The sequence below is a fragment of the Staurois parvus genome, unplaced genomic scaffold (genome assembly GCF_062004578.1).
Source record: "Staurois parvus isolate SC_StPar_1 unplaced genomic scaffold, SC_StPar_1.0 ptg000022l, whole genome shotgun sequence".
NCBI classification, from domain to species: domain Eukaryota; kingdom Metazoa; phylum Chordata; class Amphibia; order Anura; family Ranidae; genus Staurois; species Staurois parvus.
The window spans coordinates 8,308,941-8,327,651 of record NW_028317818.1 but is presented as its reverse complement, the minus strand read 5'-3'; the positions used below and the strand labels follow the sequence as shown (position 1 = coordinate 8,327,651).

The window sequence follows — 18,711 nt, the reverse complement described above, 5'->3', positions numbered from 1 at the left end:
TGTTGTTCAGTAGACCACCAATCAGTTATCAGGTCCAGGCCAATGATTTTGTACCTGGACCTGTTGATCGGCTGTACTGAATCAGCAATCAGCCTGTGTCAGTATTTGTGTAAACATTGACACAGGAACTGACATGATCTTCTTTCTCCTTTCAGTTCCAGAGAGAGATGAGATCGGTACTGTGAGTAAAACCAGAACACTTAGTTAGGCACATTTAACCCCTTTAACCATTTCACTGCCCTGTCACAGTGCCATTAGTACAATGACAGTGTACTGACCACTGTATTAGTGTCACTAATAACTTCAGATAGCATTAGCATCAATTAGTGTCCCTCCTAGATAGTGTCAGATCACTCACCACACTATCCCCTCCACGGTTAACCCCTTGATTGCCAGCAACCCTATCACAGTCACACTATAACCGCCATTACTAATATAGTGTCTGAATGGATCAGTATCTTTGATCAGATCAGAACTATACTAGTGTCCCCAAAAATGCAGTGTTAGCAGGATCAGCCCTGTTTGCTGCCAACATTTACATTTAGCTACTCCGCCACTTCCCAAAAAGTGCACTGTCAGTATATCATGGTCACTTCTGATAAACAGTACACAAAACAGCAGTGTTAGAAAGATCAGGCCTGATCTCTGCTACACTAGCAGGTAAATTTTATTTGTAGCACTTCAAGCAGTCCCTGTCAGCCAGGAGCTCTTTTTCCCCCATGAGTCACACTAGGTAACTGTAAATTTAGTGGCCAAAATGTCCAAAGAAAGGTACACTGGTGAAGGATTCTGAGTTTGTCAGATGAGAGCAAAGGGGAACCCTTACTGACAGAATAAGGCTCAGAATACGCATCTGTAGAGACAAGTGTCAGGGAGCTCAGAAAATGGAGAAGAGGTCCCTGCTAAGGTCAGGAGTACCTGACCCCATGCCCAGGTTGCTGAGGTGCTAGAAATGCACGAATATTCTCATATGCAGCACAGTGCCAATACTAGCTCTGCACTACCTTTCGGTGAGCTGGTGAGCACCAGTGGTCTAGTACATACTGCCCTTTTACACCCCTGCACTGCTGTATCACTCGGTGACGTGGCGAGTCCCATAAGTGCAGTCCAAGCTGGTGAGTTGGCTAGCACTAGTAACACTCCACAGCCACTAAGATTTCAAACACAGGCCCATAGAGTCCATAGTGTCTTTCCAGATGTGCTTGCAAATCCTAATTGACAGCCCACAGATTCAGCAGCACGTTATCCTCCCCATTCAATAACCAGGAATTAAGGTAGAAACAGCAATTGTAACAACTCCCCTTCATTTTTTTAGCTGCTTTTCATGGAAGATCTGTATCAATTGATTGTTGTGGACCAAAGCAATTTATATGTCAACCAGTGCATCACTGCAAACCCATATTCATACTTTTCCAGACCATTCGAATGGAAAGGTATCACGGTTTCCGAATTTCAAACTTTTTTGGACCTAACCCTTAGCATAGGCATTACAAAAAAGAATAGTCATATTGGTCCACAGACCCAACTCATCATTTGCCGTATTCTCTGCTGCAATGGCCAGGCGTATATATAAGAATATAATGCATATCAATGACAATACACTCTGTCATCCTTGGGGTGACCTTGAATATGATCAACTCCACAAAACAGGTCCCCTCGTAAATAACCTTTCCCAGAAATTCTCAGATGCGTATACACAACAAAACATCTGCGCAAATGATTAACTCATTAATTTTTCTGGCCGCCTTGCATTCAAACAGTATCTCCCCAGCAAGCGGTCCAGATCTGAGGTCAAAATGCATAAGCTCTGTGGGAGAGCGAAGGGCTATACATATGCTTTTAGGATTTACAAGGGAAAAGATAGTCATCTGGAGCCCACTGGATGTCCAGACTACATGGGGAGCAGTGGAAAGATATTATGGGACCTTTTGGATTGTGTAATTGGCTGCTGTGGTACCATATGACCTAATTGTATGGGCTTCCCCCAATGGCTTGTTAACACCCAACTTAGAAAGGGGAAGAAAGCCTGCTTACCCAATGAAGAACTTCTTGCATTGAAGTGGAAGGACAAACAAAATGTTTTCGTCCTGTCCTCCATACTTGCAAATACAACAGTCCAAGTTTGCACAGCATCTGGTGTTGTTAAGAAGCCACTCTGTGTCCAGGACTATAACCTTAATATGGGAGGGGTGCACTTCAATGACCAGATGATGAAGCTGTACTTAGTTTCCAGCAAAGACAGATACTGGTACAAAAAAAGTGTCTACTTATTGCAATTGGCTCTGTACAACTCTTGTGTGCTTTACAAAGCAGCTGGAAGAAGTGAATCCTTCCTAAAATTTCAGGAAGAGATAATCACTGCCCTTTTGTAAGCCCGAAGGAGCTGTGACCCAAACCCCAAATCCAGATCCAGTGAGACAGCTACATAAGAGGCATTTTCCTGATGTGCTCCCTGGTAACCTGACCCAAAAGTCACCCCACAAAAGTTGTGTCTGTAGCAGATACAAAATTAGGCATAAGAAGGGAGGGAGAAGGAGAGGCGTCAGGCCGCTGTTAGTGTAGCACAGTTTTTTAAAACCAACAAGAATACACAGTAAAATAACACTCTGTGGAAAGCGGTATGGCGATCCGAAGAAACAACAAGAAAACCACCAGGCGAGAGCGAGGCTGACGAAGGAGGCGTGGTCTGTCTTCCAAAACACATTCCTATTGGCTACAGAGTCCCAGGGTTTGACAGTTCTCTGGATAGCTTCTGATAACTCTCTCCTCATGGTGGCTCCTTGGTTGGTATGTAGAAGCAATCCTAGCAGCTAATTAGCCACTGGATTGCTTTTACAAGCAGAGGGAGGGAACACCATCCCCCCGCCACATTCCATGGCTTTCTCTGGCTTTCCTGTCCCACTGGGGAACCTGAGAATGCAGCAGGCTTTTCTGCCTGCTGACCATAGAACTGATCAGATACTGGAACGGCTCTGATCATCTCTATGGTCTAAGAAACTGGAAGCAATTAGCATTTCATCACTTGTAAACGGCACCATTTTTTAAATTGGGAAAGCATCTAATCACACCTATTTAGCTGTGATCAAATTCTATTAAGGGCAGAGGAGAGATCTTGGTCTAACAGACCAAAGTAATTTTCTAGCAAAAAAATAACTGTTTTGATAAGTAAACACAAAGTGTCAAAAAGGGCTTGGTCTTCAAGGGGTTAGAAGATTGGGTGATGTATGGCGGAAACTTCTAATGTTGGGCATAAAATGCCAAGACAGCTCAAACAACCCCCCAAATGACCCCTTTTTGGAAAGTAGACACCCAAAGGTATTTGCTGAGAGGCATGCGGGGTGCATGAAAGATTTTATTTTTGCCTCAAACTTTTGGAAAATGCCAAAAAAAGTTTTTGTTTACACACAATTGTCACTTTAATGAGATATTTCTCACATATGCCATGGGTATATGCGAAATTACACCCCAAAACAGATTCTGCTACTTCTCCTGAGTATGGAGATACCAAATACTACCCAAATACTAATACATTTACTTTTTGGAAGCCCCCTCAGTAGACACTGTTGAAATATATTCTGAGAGGCATGGTATTTTGCAGATCTCATTTGTTGCCACAAGTCATGTTTCAAAACTTCATGCCAAAAATTGAGATCTGTAAAATACTCACCATGCCTCTTATTAAATTCCTTGGGGTGTCTACATTCCAAAAAGGTGTCATTTAGGGGGTGTTTGTACTATCCTGGCATTTCAGAGCCTCTGAAACTGTGATAGGTAGTGAAGAAGCCACATGAGGAAATATGCCCTTTGAAAGCCTGAATGTGGCTAGGTTGCCAAAAAGTCTCACGTGTTATCCCCACACTCAGGACAAGTAGCAGAATGTGTTTTGAGGTGTAATTCCATATATATATTCATTCATATCATTTAAGTGACAACTTTGTGAAAACAAAATCTAAAAATTTTTAGTCTTTTTACAAAAACCTGTGGCAAAAAATAATACTTCAATGAACTTACTGTGCCTCTCAGCAAATACCTTGGGGTGTCAACTTTCCAAAAAGCGGTAATTTGTTGGGGAGTTTGTACTATCCTGGCAGTTCAGGGCCTCTGAAACTGTGATAGTCAGAAAATAAAGTGAGGGATTTACACCCTTCAAAAGCCTGAAGGTGGTGTAGCTAAGTAAGCTAAGTAGCTAACTAAGCTCCTAAAAAGTCTCACACATGCGGTATCCCTATACTCAGAAGTAGCAAAGGGTGTTTTGGGGTGTAATTTCTACTTATACACATGGCATATATGAGAAATCTCATTACCGTGACAACTTTTGCCAAAAAATAAAATCTTCCATGTACTCAACATGCATCTTAGCAAATACTTTGGGGTGTCTACTTTCCAAAAAGTAGTAATTTTGGGGGGGTTTCTACTGCCATGGAATTTTAGCACCTCAAAAAATGTGATAAACATTCAAAAAATAAAAGTTCCGTAAATTCCAGTGCATGTACCACAGTTTGTAGACGCCATAACTTTAACGGAAACAAATTAATATACACTTACTGGGGTTTTTTACCAAAGACATGTATAAATTTTGTCCTAAATATATGGCGAAATTTGATTTTATTGGATATTTTTTATAGAACAGAAAGTAGAAAATATCAAGGGGGGGGGGACAGGGACATGTTCACAAAATTTTCGGTCTTAATTTGTTTATATAATAAAGAATTAAAAACCTAGTGGTGGTCAAATGCTGCCAAAACAAAACTAAATATGATACAAATTTAATTTGGGTACACTGTTGCATGATCAAGCAATTGCCAGTTAAAGTAGTGGAGTGATGAATAGCAAAAAGTGCTCTGGTCTGGAAGGGGGTAAAACTTTCCAGAGGGCAAGTGGTTAAATACAAGAGTCATGTGTATCCTTACATGAATCTTGGTATGCTCTGTGTATTTCTTCCAGATCTGTGCAGTAATCCAGTATGAAACTTTGTCTCTGTGGAGCAGCTTCCTATGTTAAAGACCAGTCACTACTGCGCTCTCTCCTTGTGTAGGGTGACTGGTTTTTGATGTTTGTTCCCCATCAGGTCGCTTTTCCTATCATCAACAAGGGATGGCAGTCTAGTAGGCTTTCAAATCTGCTCATGATCATGTGCTTTCAATCACAGGCAAGGCAGACCTTATGTGGAACTAGTCTCAAAATTCACCATCAGGTTCTGTTCACCCAACAACTTAATTTCACGGCCCCTGTGCCTTTTTGGCTGAGTGAAGCCTGATGGAGAACTCAGACTAGTTCCCCATTAGGTTCATCTTGCCTGTGATTGACAGCACAAAGCAGTGGGTTGATGTGAAAGCCTACTGGACAAAATAGGGGATATCAAACCACCCACTGCCATGTGCTGACAATAAAAAGTATGACGGACCTGATGGGGAACTAGCCTCACAGTTCTCTATCAGTCTCCACTCACTCCTGGTACAATAGTCCTTGGCTATGTGCATGTCAGTGTGAGAGACACAGTAACCTGGGAAAGGTACTGAGGAAGGAGTGTCCAGTATGGATACTCCAAACTCGGAGCCAGTATTGACAGATTCATTTACGGGTCTGTGACAGATACATGAATCAGGCACAAGCATCGACACTTTTGGTGCTGCGCCATGAAGCAATTCTACAAGGCATCTATGCCACCCTTTATTTGTTCATCAGTTTTACCACTGTATGAGCCTGTAATATTTTACCAGTGTCCTGATTATTTTGTGAGCTAAGGGTAAATCTGCATTTCAGGTATTAGGGCACAGGTACACTGCAGCTGATAAATTCACGTTTAGGAGCTGTTAAGCGTTTTTTTTCAGCAGCCCCTGAACTCACCCTAATGTTTTCCTATGTATCCATGTACACATCGTCGTTTACAGGCATTTAAGTTTGCAGTCGGTTTTTTGAACGTAGAAAACTTGCGTTCAGCAGTCGATTTTAACAAATGCTTGTTAACGCGGCAAATTGCGTCTATAAGCGTTTGCGCCTGAAATTTTTTTAACTCTTACAGTTCCCAATGCTGTCCAGAGCCTTTTGTTCATAATGAAAAATGCATGCAAAGCATTTTCAATGTACGCAGATGGACAAAACACTGAATACAGGATGTTCCTACCAAGCTTGTCACACATTGCAATGACCAATTCACACCTCAGACCTCTCCCACCCTTGGAAACAAAAGATATGTTAATGCCCATTCAAACCTCAAACTCCTCATGAAGACCTTTTGCCAGGTGACTTTAATTACTCACTCCACCAGACAACTATCCCACCTTTGTAAACAAAAGATATGTTTAATGAGCAACTCACACCTAATTATCTCTACCCATACCGCTGTCTCTGCTTCTACTCTGTGTATTTCTCTGAAACAGTCTGAAATAGTTAATAATTTACCACTTTTCAGTGCATTCTGGGCTTATCTTTAAATAACGCATCTAAACGCAAATGCGCATAAACGCGTTATACAAACGCGGCTAAGCAGAGGTTTTTTAACCTACGTTTTCCAGCAGTTAGTTTCCATCGTTCAGAAGTGTCCCATGTACATGGGGCCTTATACAGAAACATTGCAACACACATTCCAATCAGTCAACACAAAAACATTATAATCATAAAATAATTGAATAAAAAAACTTGCTGCAGCTACTCAAGCATCCTAGAGTTAAGGCCTCATGTATACTGCTGCTCCTAAATGTGAGTTTAGGAGCTTTTGGAGTTTTTTTGCCAAAGCCCCTGAATTCAACTCAATAAAAGCCTAAGTGTCAATGTACACATAGGCTTTTACCAGAGTACAGGAGCAGCAGAGTTTAGGGGCAGTTGAACGTTCCTCTCCTGAACGCAAAATAATCGCATTCAGGAGAGTAACATTTTGGCCAAGAAACACTAAACGTGGCAAAAACGCAGCTAAACGCTAGCCACGGTTAGCTCTTGGGCCTTTATCGATGTCACTAGAAAATGCTCTGGTCAGTCAAACAAATTACCGTCCAAGCGCTGAACGCGGGTAAACACAGCTAAAGGTGGTACCACGATTACACACATTTTGCTGTGTTTAGTGTTTTTCTGCTGCCAGGAGAGTTTAACGACTAGGTGAGTTCATGTGTATATAAGGCCTATAGTTTTTTTCCAAGCACAGTGGCTAAATGGTTAGTACTTCTGCCTGGCAGTACGAGGGTCCTTGGTTCGAATCCAAACCACGGGACCACCTGCCTGGAGTTTGCATGTTCTCCCTGTGTCTGCGTGGGTTTCCTCCGGGTACTCTGGTTTCCTCCCACACACCAAAGACATGCTGATAGGTTAATTGGATCCTGTCTAAATTGGCCCTAGTATGTGTATGTATCAATGTAACTTAGGAATCTTAGATTGTGCACCCCTTGAGGGAATTGATGGCACTATATAAGTACCTGAAATAAATAACTAAAATAAAAAAACCCTATCCCCAGCACATTTGCTGTACAGCTTCTTCTATATGTAAATAAGGAAAACATAACTATAGACACTCTAAAGAGGAAAAAAAAGTCCTAAATGAAAAATAAACATTACATGTAATATCTGTATTCAGTTCAGAATATAAATATTTTTGGAACTGTGGTCCTTTAATATGACATCCTTTATATGAATTACATTCTGTGCAATCAAGCTGAAGAAAATTAGATGAGTTCTTATCCCAGCACAACCACTTGCTCTAATTTTCTTTGAAGTAATTTTATGCTTTATGCACATCACAGATCACTGTCTCAATAAAAGAAAAGATTGGAGTTGATGGTGTGCAGGAGTCATGGGAAAAGACTAATGTGCCTATTTACAGCAGAGAGTGGATACCTAACTCTGTTGAGACACCGCAATGTTACTCAACACTATGGTCTGCATTTTATACGTTATTCATAAAGTTCAGGACATGGTGTAGAGCATTCCCTCTGCTTAAAGGCTAAGTTCACCTTTGAAAAACAAAATAATAAATTGACATGTTTTTTGCAGAAAAAGTGGATTGGGGGTACGACAGGCTCCTGAAAACTCTTCTTCCATACTTCTGCAAGGGTTGTCAGTTGGAATGCTGGAAGACGATTCAATGAGTTACAAATGTGCCGATTACCGCATCTGTAATTCATGGAGCACTACAAACCTGTCTGCTGAAGTAGCAGGTAGGACTTGTAGTTCATTCACAGATCCCATCTTCAACATATTTAACCACTAGCCTACAGAGCACTTATACCCCCTTCCTGCCCAGGCCAATTTCCAGCTTTCAGCGCTGTTGCACTTTGAATGACAATTGAGGGGTCATGCAACACTGTACCCATAGGAAATTTTTACCATTTTTTTGTGACAGATAGAGCTTTATTTTGGTGGTCTTTAATCACCTCTGGTTTTTTTATTTTTTGCTAAACAAAGCAAAAACCACTGAAAATTTTGAAAAAACGTTTCTTAGTTTTTGTTATAAAATTTTGTAAATAAGTGATTTTTCTCTTTCACTGATGTGCGCTAATGAGGCTGCACTGATAGGCACTGATAGGCTGCACTGATGGACACTGATAGGTGGCACTGATGTGCACTGATGAGGAGGCACTGGTAGGTGGCACTGATGGGCATTGACAGGCATCACTGATGGGCACTGAAAGGCAGCACTGACTGGCACTGATAGGCGGCACTGATAGGCAGCATTGACGGGCACTGATAGGCGGCACTGACTGACACTGATAGGTGGCACTGACTGGCACTGATGGGCATTGGTGTGGCACTGACAGGTGGCATGCATGAGCACTGAGAGCTGGCACTGATGGACACTGACAGGTGGCGCTGCTGGGGCTACACAGATCATCTGTGCTCTGATGATCAGTGTACAAAGCACCCCCAAAGCATGATGTTACCACCCCCGTGCTTCACAGTAGGGATGGTGTTCTTGGGATGCAACTCATCCTTCTTTTTCCTCCAAACACGACGAGTGAAGTTTTTATACCAAAATGTTCTACTTTGGTCTCATCTGACCACATTACTTTCTCCCATGCCTCCTCTGGATCATCCAGATGATCATTGGCAAACTTCAGACGGACCTGGACATGTGATGACTTGAGCAGGGGAACCTTTCGTGCAATGCATGACTTGAAACCATGACGGTGTAGTGTTCTACGAACAGTGACCTTTGAAACTGTGGTCCCAGCTCTCTTCATGTCATTGACCAGCTCCTCCCTTGTAGTTCTGGGCTGATTCCTCACCTTTATTATCATCAGTGATACCCCACGAAGTGAGATCTTGCATGGAACCCCAGTCCGAGGGAGACTGACAGTCGTCTTTAGCCTCTTCCATTTTCTAACAATTGCTCCAACAGTTGATCTATTTTCACCAAGCTGCTTGGCAATTGCTCGTAGCCCTTTCCAGCCTTGTGGAGGTCCACAATTTGGTCTCTGGGTATCTTTTGACAGCTCTTTGGTCTAACCCATGGTAGTAGTTGGCATCTGACTAACTGTGGGGTGGACAGGTGTCTTTAAAGAGCTCAGACAGGTGCTACTAAGTTAGATTAATGAGTGGAGTAGAGGTGGACTTTTTAAAGGCACAGTAACAGGTCTTTGAGAGCCAGAATTCTTGCTGTTTCTTAGATGTTCAAATACTTATGTTCAGCAGTGCAAGACAAATACATTCTTTAAAAATCATACAATGTGATTTCCTGAATTTTTTTTTTAATTCTGTCTCTCAGAGTGGGAATGCACCTACAATGTGAATTTCAGACCCCTCCATGATTTCTAAGTGGGAGAACTTGCAAAATCACAGGGTGTTCAAATACTTCTGTTTCTCACTGTAGATGTCTTGGTACCAGTGGGAGTAAATAGTGCCCCATATTTGGTATTATGGGGAGGAATAGTGCCCCAATGTTGGTCTCAGTGGGAGGAATAGTGCCCCATCATTGCTGTCAGTGGGAGGTTTTGTGCCCCATCACTGATGTAAGTGGAACAGTGTCCCATCATTGGTGTCAATGGGAGGAATAGCGCCCCATCACGGGGGTCAGTGGGAGGAATAGCGCCCCATCACGGGGGTCAGTGGGAGGAATAGCGCCCCATCACGGGGGTCAGTGGGAGGAATAGCGCCCCATCACGGGGGTCAGTGGGAGGAATAGAGCCCCATCACGGGGGTCAGTGGGAGGAATATAGCCCCATCACGGGGGTCAGGGGGATTGATAGCGTCCCATTATTGGTGTCAGGGGGAGGAACAGCACCCTATCATTGGTGTCAGGGGGAGGAACAGCACCCTATCATTGGTGTCAGGGGGAGGAATAGCGCCCCATCATTGGAGTCAGGGGGAGGAATAAAGCCCAATCATTTGTGTTAAAGGGAGGAATAGTGCCCCATCATGGGGGTCAGTGGGAGAAACAGTGGCCCATCCTTGCCGTCAGTGGGTGGAATAGAGCCCCGTCCTTGCCGTCAGTGGGAGGAAAAGCGCCCCGTCCTTGCCGTCAGTGGGAGGAAAAGCGCCCCGTCCTTGCCGCCAGTGGGAGGAAAAGCGCCCCGTCCTTGCCGTCAGTGGGAGGAAAAGCGCCCCGTCCTTGCCGTCAGTGGGAGGAAAAGCGCCCCGTCCTTGCCGTCAGTGGGAGGAAAAAGCGCCCCGTCCTTGCCGTCAGTGGGAGGAAAAAGCGCCCCGTCCTTGCCGTCAGTGGGAGGAAAAAGCGCCCCGTCCTTGCCGTCAGTGGGAGGAATAGTGCACATCCTTGCATCAGTGGGAGGAATAGCGCCCCATCCTTGCCGTCAGTGGGAGAATTAGATTAGATTCAGCATTATTGTCATTGTGCAAAGTTCATGTACAGAGCCAATGAAATGCACTTAGCATCCAACCAGAAGTGCATAAATGGCCCATTTACAATAAATAACAGTACAACTAAAATAGGGGCATAGGATATACAGTAATACCATAGCTAGCGCAATAAGTAGTGCATTAATGGATGAAATATTCAGTAATGTATTACTGTATATTTTATTCACCATTGCAATATTGTCTAATAATTAGCTGTTCAATGCTTTAACAGCCATAGGGGAAAAACTATTTTTCAGTCTATTGTTACGGGCTCTGAGACACCTGTATCGTTTGCCCGATGGAAGGAACAGTCCATGGTTAGGGTGAGAGGCATCATTAATGATGCCCTCGCCCTTTGTACACAGAATTTTTTTTGTAAATGTCCTCCAAGGTGGAAAGCTGAACACCAATAATTCGTTGGGCAATTTTCACCACCCTCTGAAGGGTTTTACGATAAGAAGCAGTGCAGCTGCTGTACCACACTAAGATGCAATTTGCGAGGATGCTCTCAACGACGATACAACGATACAAATTCTCCAATATCCTGTAGCATAGACAGGATTTGTTAAGTTTCCTCAGAAAATATAGGCGCTGTTGTGCCCCAAAGCTTGCCGTCAGTGGGAGGAATTGGGACCCATCCTTTCCGTCAGTAGGAGGAATAGTGCCCCAGTATTGGTGTCAGTGGGAGGAACTATGGTCCACCATTGGTGTCAGTGGGGAGAATAGTGCTTTTCATCAGAGGGAAGAAGAAAACCCAAAGGGCCGGATAAAGATAAGCAAAGGGCCGCATCTGGCCCCCGGGCCGCAGTTTGGAGACCACTGCCCTAGACCAAAATACGCACTTAACTCTTGGAGTGCTACTTTCCCTGGAGTTCAGCTTTATGGCCAGTTCACACTACATGCATTTCAGTAGCTTTTTTTCTGCATTCAAAACACACAGCAAATAGGTTACATGGTAGATCACATCAGCGCTTGCAGTTCCAGTGTGTTCCTGTTGCAGGAAAAAAAGTAGAACATGCTGCATTTTTTCTGCACAGAACTGTACTGGATTGCAGTAAAACACATCAAAAACGTACTGGAACGCACCAAAACCACACTGGAATGCACATGTCCCTATTTAAATTGAAGAAAAAGAGAGGGGAAAAATATTAACTGAAATGCTTAAAAAATGCACTGGAATGCACCAAAAACACACCGGAACATGCCAAAAACATGCATGCAAAAACGCATTCGGAACGCATCTGCACTGTGTTTCTGTAGTGTGAACCGGCCCTTAAAAGGGAACTAAACCCTCTGATCTTTTTCAGCCAAAGAAGCTTCCATCTTGATCTTTAACTGCCATGGTGCTGCACAAGTGATCAGTTATGACTCCAGCCATTTGATGGTTTGGCAGTTTGGTTGGCAGCACAAGCAAATGTGACAGTAACATTTCCACGATGCTGGGAATGTAACTGGGTTTTTTTTAAACTGTTAAATCCATAGGTTTATTTTTGTTTTAAGGGCTCAGACACACTTTCCACAGTCCTTGCCACCCATCTAAAAAGTGGTATGCAGTGGAACACTTTTCAGTGGGAAGTTGAGAGGTGGCTGGAAGGCAACTGTTTTAACCCTGAAAATGCCGCACCACCACGTGTAATGCACGCAGCTGCGAAAAGCTTCACTCACTTGCCAGTACTGCCTGCCGAACACCACACGGGATCTAATTTTTGCATATGCTGTGAAAGCAAGTGATCGAGGTCACAGCATGAGGACAGTCTGGTCTTGCAGCTTAGGATGGAGAAGTTAGGGGAGGTTCAACCGCCCTTCTTTTACCACCCATAGTCACCCATGTGAACGAGCACTAACTGAAATTTAGCTTTACTAGCACAAAATACATAGTATGAGAATGCTAGTTGCCTGGCTGTCTGTGGCTCTGATATTTTCTGAGTCACTGATCTTGCAGCAAGGTTAGTCTGAACTCAAGCTCTGCATATTTATAGATATTAAAGGATAAGTTCACCTTTAGTAACATGTTACACCCATATTCAGGGTGTAACATGTTATGAAAGGACCAGCCCCTGCTCCCCTCCCATCCTCTTTTTTTTGACAGCTAGTGGGGGTTCTCCACCTGATAGCTGTCACGATTTTTAAAAAGATGCCATGTGGGGCTCCGCTCACACAGCCACGTCACTCACTCACAGTATTCTGTGGATGGGAAAACTACAAGTTTCGACAGTCTTTGCGGCTGTTGGCTTATAGTTCTCAATGAACTATCACAGTGCTGTTAGGTGCTATGGTAGTTCATTGTCTCTTCCGGTCAGAGTGTATCTGCTTGCCAGTACGAGGTATGACCACACAGAAAAACTGACAGGTCTGCAGGAGTCGTGCATGGCACCAGTGATCTACTGATCACTGGTGCAATGCTTTCCAGACTTCCAAAACAATAAATAGTAAATGTATATTTTTTACCTGCAAAAAAAAAAAATGTACTAATATTTTTTTGTTAAAAGGTGAACTTATCCTTTAAGGCTGGTTTTATACATTTGTGTCTCTGTGTGGGTGCGTTTGAATGGGCTGCTGTAACTATGGGGAAAAAAGTCCCTGACCTTTTTTTTTTTTTTTTTTAAACACACCCACAGGGCAGCTGCACAGAACCCCATAGTGCTGTGGTCCCATACAGTTTTGCATACCCAAAACCAGGTTGCATTTTCAGGTGCTTGGGATTGCTATTAAAGGATAAGTTCACCTTTTGTAACATGTTACATCCATATTCAGGATGTAACATGCAACATGTTATGAATGGACCGCCTCCCGCTGTAACAGTTAGCGGGGAATCTTCTCCCCGGTTAGCTGTCACAATTTTTAAAAAGCGCAGCTGTGTGGGACTCCGCCCGCCCATCCACATAATTCTGTGAATGAGAACACTACAAGTTCTGGCATCTTTTGCAGCTACACCTTGTAGTTCTCATTGAACTACCACGGCGCTATGGAGCATCGTGGTAGTTCACTGATTCTTCCTGTCAGTAAGTATCTGCTTGCCTGTACGAGGTATGATACACTGACAGGTCAGAGGGAAGACCTGCATGGCACCAGCGATCTGTTGATCACTGGTGCAATGCCTTAGGCTGCATTCACACTTGAGTGTTTTGTAGCTTCAGCCTGGGTTCACATATGTGCAGTATATCACATGTGATTCACACAGGAACCACACCGCATTCCTGTGCAAATCACATGTGATTTGTGTACGGTGTGATTGGAGCTGTACATTTTGTATGGCTCTATTCGCACCACACCTGCAAAGTGCAGGACCCTTTTTTGGGTCCGCACTGGAATCGGATTGCAAGCATTCACACCTATGTGATCCAATTCTGCACATCGCACCGCACTTTGTGGACCGCTTACGGGGTGTTGTTAATTTAACATACACAATCACAGCGGTTCGCATGAACAGGGTGCGATTCTGATGCGGTGCACACAACTCGCAAAACACTGCGAATTCTGCACCACATCAGTGTGAACCAGGGCTTAAGCTCCAAAAAACGCTCACACTTAAAAAAAATCAATTGTTCTCTATGGTGCCTGTTCACATGATCAGGTGTGAACAGGCACTATAAAGAACAATTGATCTTTTAAGTTTGGACTTTTTTCGAGCTTCCCGCTACAAAACACTCAACTGTGAATGAAGCCTAAGAGGCTCCAGAAACAAAGAATAATAAATGCACCTTTTTTTTTACCTGCCAAAAAAAGTGCATTTATTATTTTTCGGTTAATGGTGAACTTATCTTTTAAGTACCAATGACACCTCCACACGTCTGCTAAAGAGCTTTGGGTGCGGGAACCCGTGCGAATGACATGTGCTCCCTCGCCCTAGGCTCAGTACTGAAGCCATGGGATAAGCATGACTGCCAGACAACTGGCATTTTCAGGAGAGCAGCCCAAAAGACGTCAGCCCACCAACTGTTCTCACTACACATTTCTTTTGATCGCTTACAGGCAACACATTTAAATCCTGTCAGGCAGCTTCCTTATATGCAAGAAACAGGGTTACTTTTAGTCAGCTCTCCACAAGAGGTTAATTGCTCTAGCGGTCATATCACGTGCAGCCCCATTCTAATGTGTGTGATTTGTTGGCACATTTATTCATTTCCACATCTCAATGCCAATAGTAAGGCAGCACTCACCGGAGGTAGTGATATAATGAGAGCTCTGCTTCGCTCACAGCCTGACAGTCGCACTCCGATGACGTCACCCGCACACGGCAACCCAGAGCACACTAGAACCTTACATGGGGAGGTGTTATTTGTGGCGCCTGTGCTGGGATTGTCCTGTATGCTCAGTCAGCGCCGCTCAGTGTTTCCATCCCATCCCATCGGTGCTTTTCTGTTCCAGACAGCTTTATTCAATGACATGTTCCATGACGTGGATGGTTTGTCACAAACCGCCAGCATGGACTCAGGGCCATGGTTTATACATTTTGAGATTGATAAATGCTTCCCAAACTTCTGTGGAAAAGGTGAGATTCCTTCAGGCTGTTTGGTTTGTGTCCCAAGTGGTGTACCTCTGAAAAGTGAGCTGTGTTAAGATTGCTTTTCAGAGGTTTGTTGACAGGCAGTCAGTGGGCACTATGACATCTCTTCACCAGCTGTTTTAAAGTGGTTGTGAACATTGGACGTGAAATATGAACAAAGAATATCCCTCTATAGTGTGCACGTGTCTCAAAGCAATACTAAAGCCATTTTTTTTTCTCTTTTTAACCACTTGCCTACCAGGCACTTATACCCCTTCCTGCCCAGGCCAATTTTCAGCTTTCAGTGCTGTTGCACTTTGACATTTTTGCGATCATGCAACACTGTACCCATATGAAATTTGTATCATTTTTTTGAGATAGCTTTATTTTGGTGGTAATCACCTCTGGGTTTTTTATTTTTTGTTAAACCAAAAACCGCTGAAAATGTTGGAAAAAAAACTGTTTTTTTTCTTAGTTTTTGGTATACATTTTTGTAAATAAGTGATTTTTTTCCTTCACTGATGTGCGCTAATGAGGCTGCACTGATGGACACTGATGAGGCACTGATGGGCATTGACAGGCATCACTGATGAGCACTGAAAGGCAACAGTCATATATGGCACTGTTAGGCAGCACTGACTGGCACTGATAGGTGGCACTGTGCACTGATAGGTGGCACTGATTGGCAGCACTGATAGGTAGCACTGACTGACATTGATAGGTGGTACTAACTGGCACTGATAGGTGACACTGAAAGGCAGCTCAGGTGGGCACTGATATGTGGCATTGATGTGCACTGGTAGGCACTGATATGTGGTATTGATGTGGCACTGATGGGCACTGGCAGGTCCATCAGTGCTGACAGCTGACACTGATGAGCACTGACAGCTGACACTGACAGGTGGCACTGCTGGGGCTACGCAGATCATCAGTGCACATGTCCCCTCTGAGTAATGCCGATTACCGGCTCTCCTATCCAACTGTCAGCGTGACAGCTCGTGAGGAGAGAAATGCCGATTACCGGCATTTCCCTATTTACATGTGATCAGCTGTGATTGGACACAGCTGATCACATGACCGAGCCGACATCTTTGGCTCTTTCCGTTGATCGGTGATCCACTGTGTCCGAGGGACATATCGCGCCACCGTTCACCGCACTGCGAGCTCCCAGAGCGCGCATGCGCGGTGAGAATGGGAGGACGTCATATGACGTCCTCCTTGAACGAGAGAACCGCCTTGCACCTGTCATTACCTTATATGGCGGACGGGAGGCAGTTAAAATAACAAGCATGTCTATACTTACCTGCTGTTTGCAGTGGTTTTGCACAGAGCAGTCTGGATCCTCCTCTTCTTGGGCCCCTGGTGATTCTGGCTCCTCTTCCCTGAGCAGTTCCCCCAGAGAAATCTGCTTGCTATGGGGGCACTGGTACGTTCTCGCCCCTGAGCCCCACTGTGTCCATAAGCCTGCCCCCACTCCCTTCTCACAGGCTGTGATTGACAGCAGCAGGAGCCATTGGTTCATATGTCTCAGCCAATGAGAAGGGAGAGAATTGGGAAAGCCGAGTCTCCTGTGCACATCACTGGACCGACATCGGGCTCAGGTGAGTGTTAGGGAGGGGCTGCTGAATGTTTTTTACTTTCATATATACAAGTCCACCTTTTGAACATGTTACATGTTCCACCTGTTTTTAGGCTCCATGCACACTGGGCATTTTAATAATACTGGTAACGTTAGTTGTGTAAAGTCACATTAACAACGTGAGTTTTTCAGCGGTTTTTAGCATTTTTGTATTCGTGTTTAGCTCTTTCACCTCTTTTCACATTTGCTTTTTTTAAGGGTTTTTTTACCCCGTCAATTTTTTTTTTAGTCAAAAACTCCAAAAATGCTAGTTTGCTGTGATTTACAGTGTTAGAGCGTTTTTACAGCTAAAAAACTGTAGAAACCCACTAGTTCTGGGGTTATTTTCCAGACAAAAATGCCCCTGCCAAAAAAAGCTGATTACAGCCTATGTGTGCATGGACACATAGGATGACATGCTGGGGAGTTTACTGGCTGTAGAAAAAACGCCAAAAACAGCAGCTGGAAAAACATCCAGTGTGCATGAGGACTTAGGCTCCATGCACACAGGGTGTTTTGATAACGCTGGTAACATTAGCTGTGTGAAGTCACGTTAAAAACATGCGTTTTTCAGCTTTTTTTTTAGCATTTTTGCATTAGTGTTTAGCAGCGTTTTCCTGTGTTTTTCCACATTTTTGCATTTTGTAGCATTTTTTATACCAAGAAAAAAATTATTTTTGGTCAAAAAAAGTCCAAAGCTGCTGGTTTGCAGTGTTTTACTGCGTTTTGCAGCGTTAGAGCATTTTTACAGCTAAAAAACTCTAGAAAACCACTAGTTCTGGGGGTTTTTTTTAGCCAAAAAACGCTGATTACAGTCTATGTGTACATGAACACATAGGATAACATGCTGGGGAGTTTACTGGCTGTAGAAAAAAACGTCAAAAGCCAAAAATAGCAGCTGTAAAAATGTCCAGTGTGCATGAGGACTTAGGGTGGAACATGTTTCCATAGCTGCAGCTGCTCCCCTGACAGATATTCCAAGGAGTAGTGTGACAGCCACGTCATTCATTCAGACTTCCGTGAATGAATGAACTGCAAGTCCCTGTAGACTTAGTGGCTGTCAACTTGTAGTTTTCAATGAACTACCACATAGCTGTGCAGCACTGTGGTAGTTAATTGAAGCTTCCTGTCAGAATATCTGCTTGACCGTACATCCCGTACGGCAAGCAGATATTCCGACAGGTCTGCAGGAGACCTACATGGCATCAGAGATCTACTAATCGCTGGTGCAATGCTTTTCAGGCTACTGCAGACAAAAATAATAAATGCACATTTTTTTACCTGCAAAAAAAAATGCTTTTATTGTTTTTGTCAAAAAGCTAAACTTATCCTTTAAGCCTTTAGAACCACTTTAAGAGCACTAAGTGTCATTTCTGTTTATTGCTATGTTCCTTTGCTATCGGCAGAAATCACTTCTGACAAGTTTTCCTGACACCAAGAGTGAAATGATGACAGGGGAGTGACCTCCAGCAGATTGACGGCCTCAGCTCTGTGGACAGTGATGTGTCTCGTATTCCTCCAATCAGCTCTCAGAACTCTCCTCACTGAGCTCTGCAGTGTGTAGTTTCATTTCTGTCCCCTTTTTTCTGAACGCTCAGACAAACTTTATAAATTCAGAACTTTGAATGGCTTTAGGGAAGAGAATACTGTAGATAAACAGGTACAACGTATGTAGGAGGATTTGTTACATCTCTGTGTATCACCTGCGGCCAGTAACTTCACTGGGCCTATGTAAGGGTTTACAACCACTTTAACTCATACATGCTACACCAATGCATAACAAATCCATATGTATTCTGTGTGCCCTTACTATGATGGGCATTTTACA

General features: G+C 43.7%; 1 protein-coding gene across 3 annotated transcripts in view; it reads right to left on the bottom strand.

Annotated features, from left to right (window-relative positions):
- The window catches only part of METTL22 (methyltransferase 22, Kin17 lysine), a 318,966-nt gene extending 303,893 nt beyond the window's left edge, over positions 1–15,073 (bottom strand). Inside the window, exon 1 of one of the 3 annotated variants that reach the window (XM_089692103.1) lies at positions 14,940–15,073. The gene's annotated coding sequence lies outside the window, so the exon portion shown is untranslated. The remainder of the gene's footprint in view (positions 1–14,939) is intronic. The other 2 variants (XM_089692094.1, XM_089692109.1) reach the window with 2 other exon arrangements.
- Between the last annotated feature and the right edge of the window lie 3,638 nt (positions 15,074–18,711).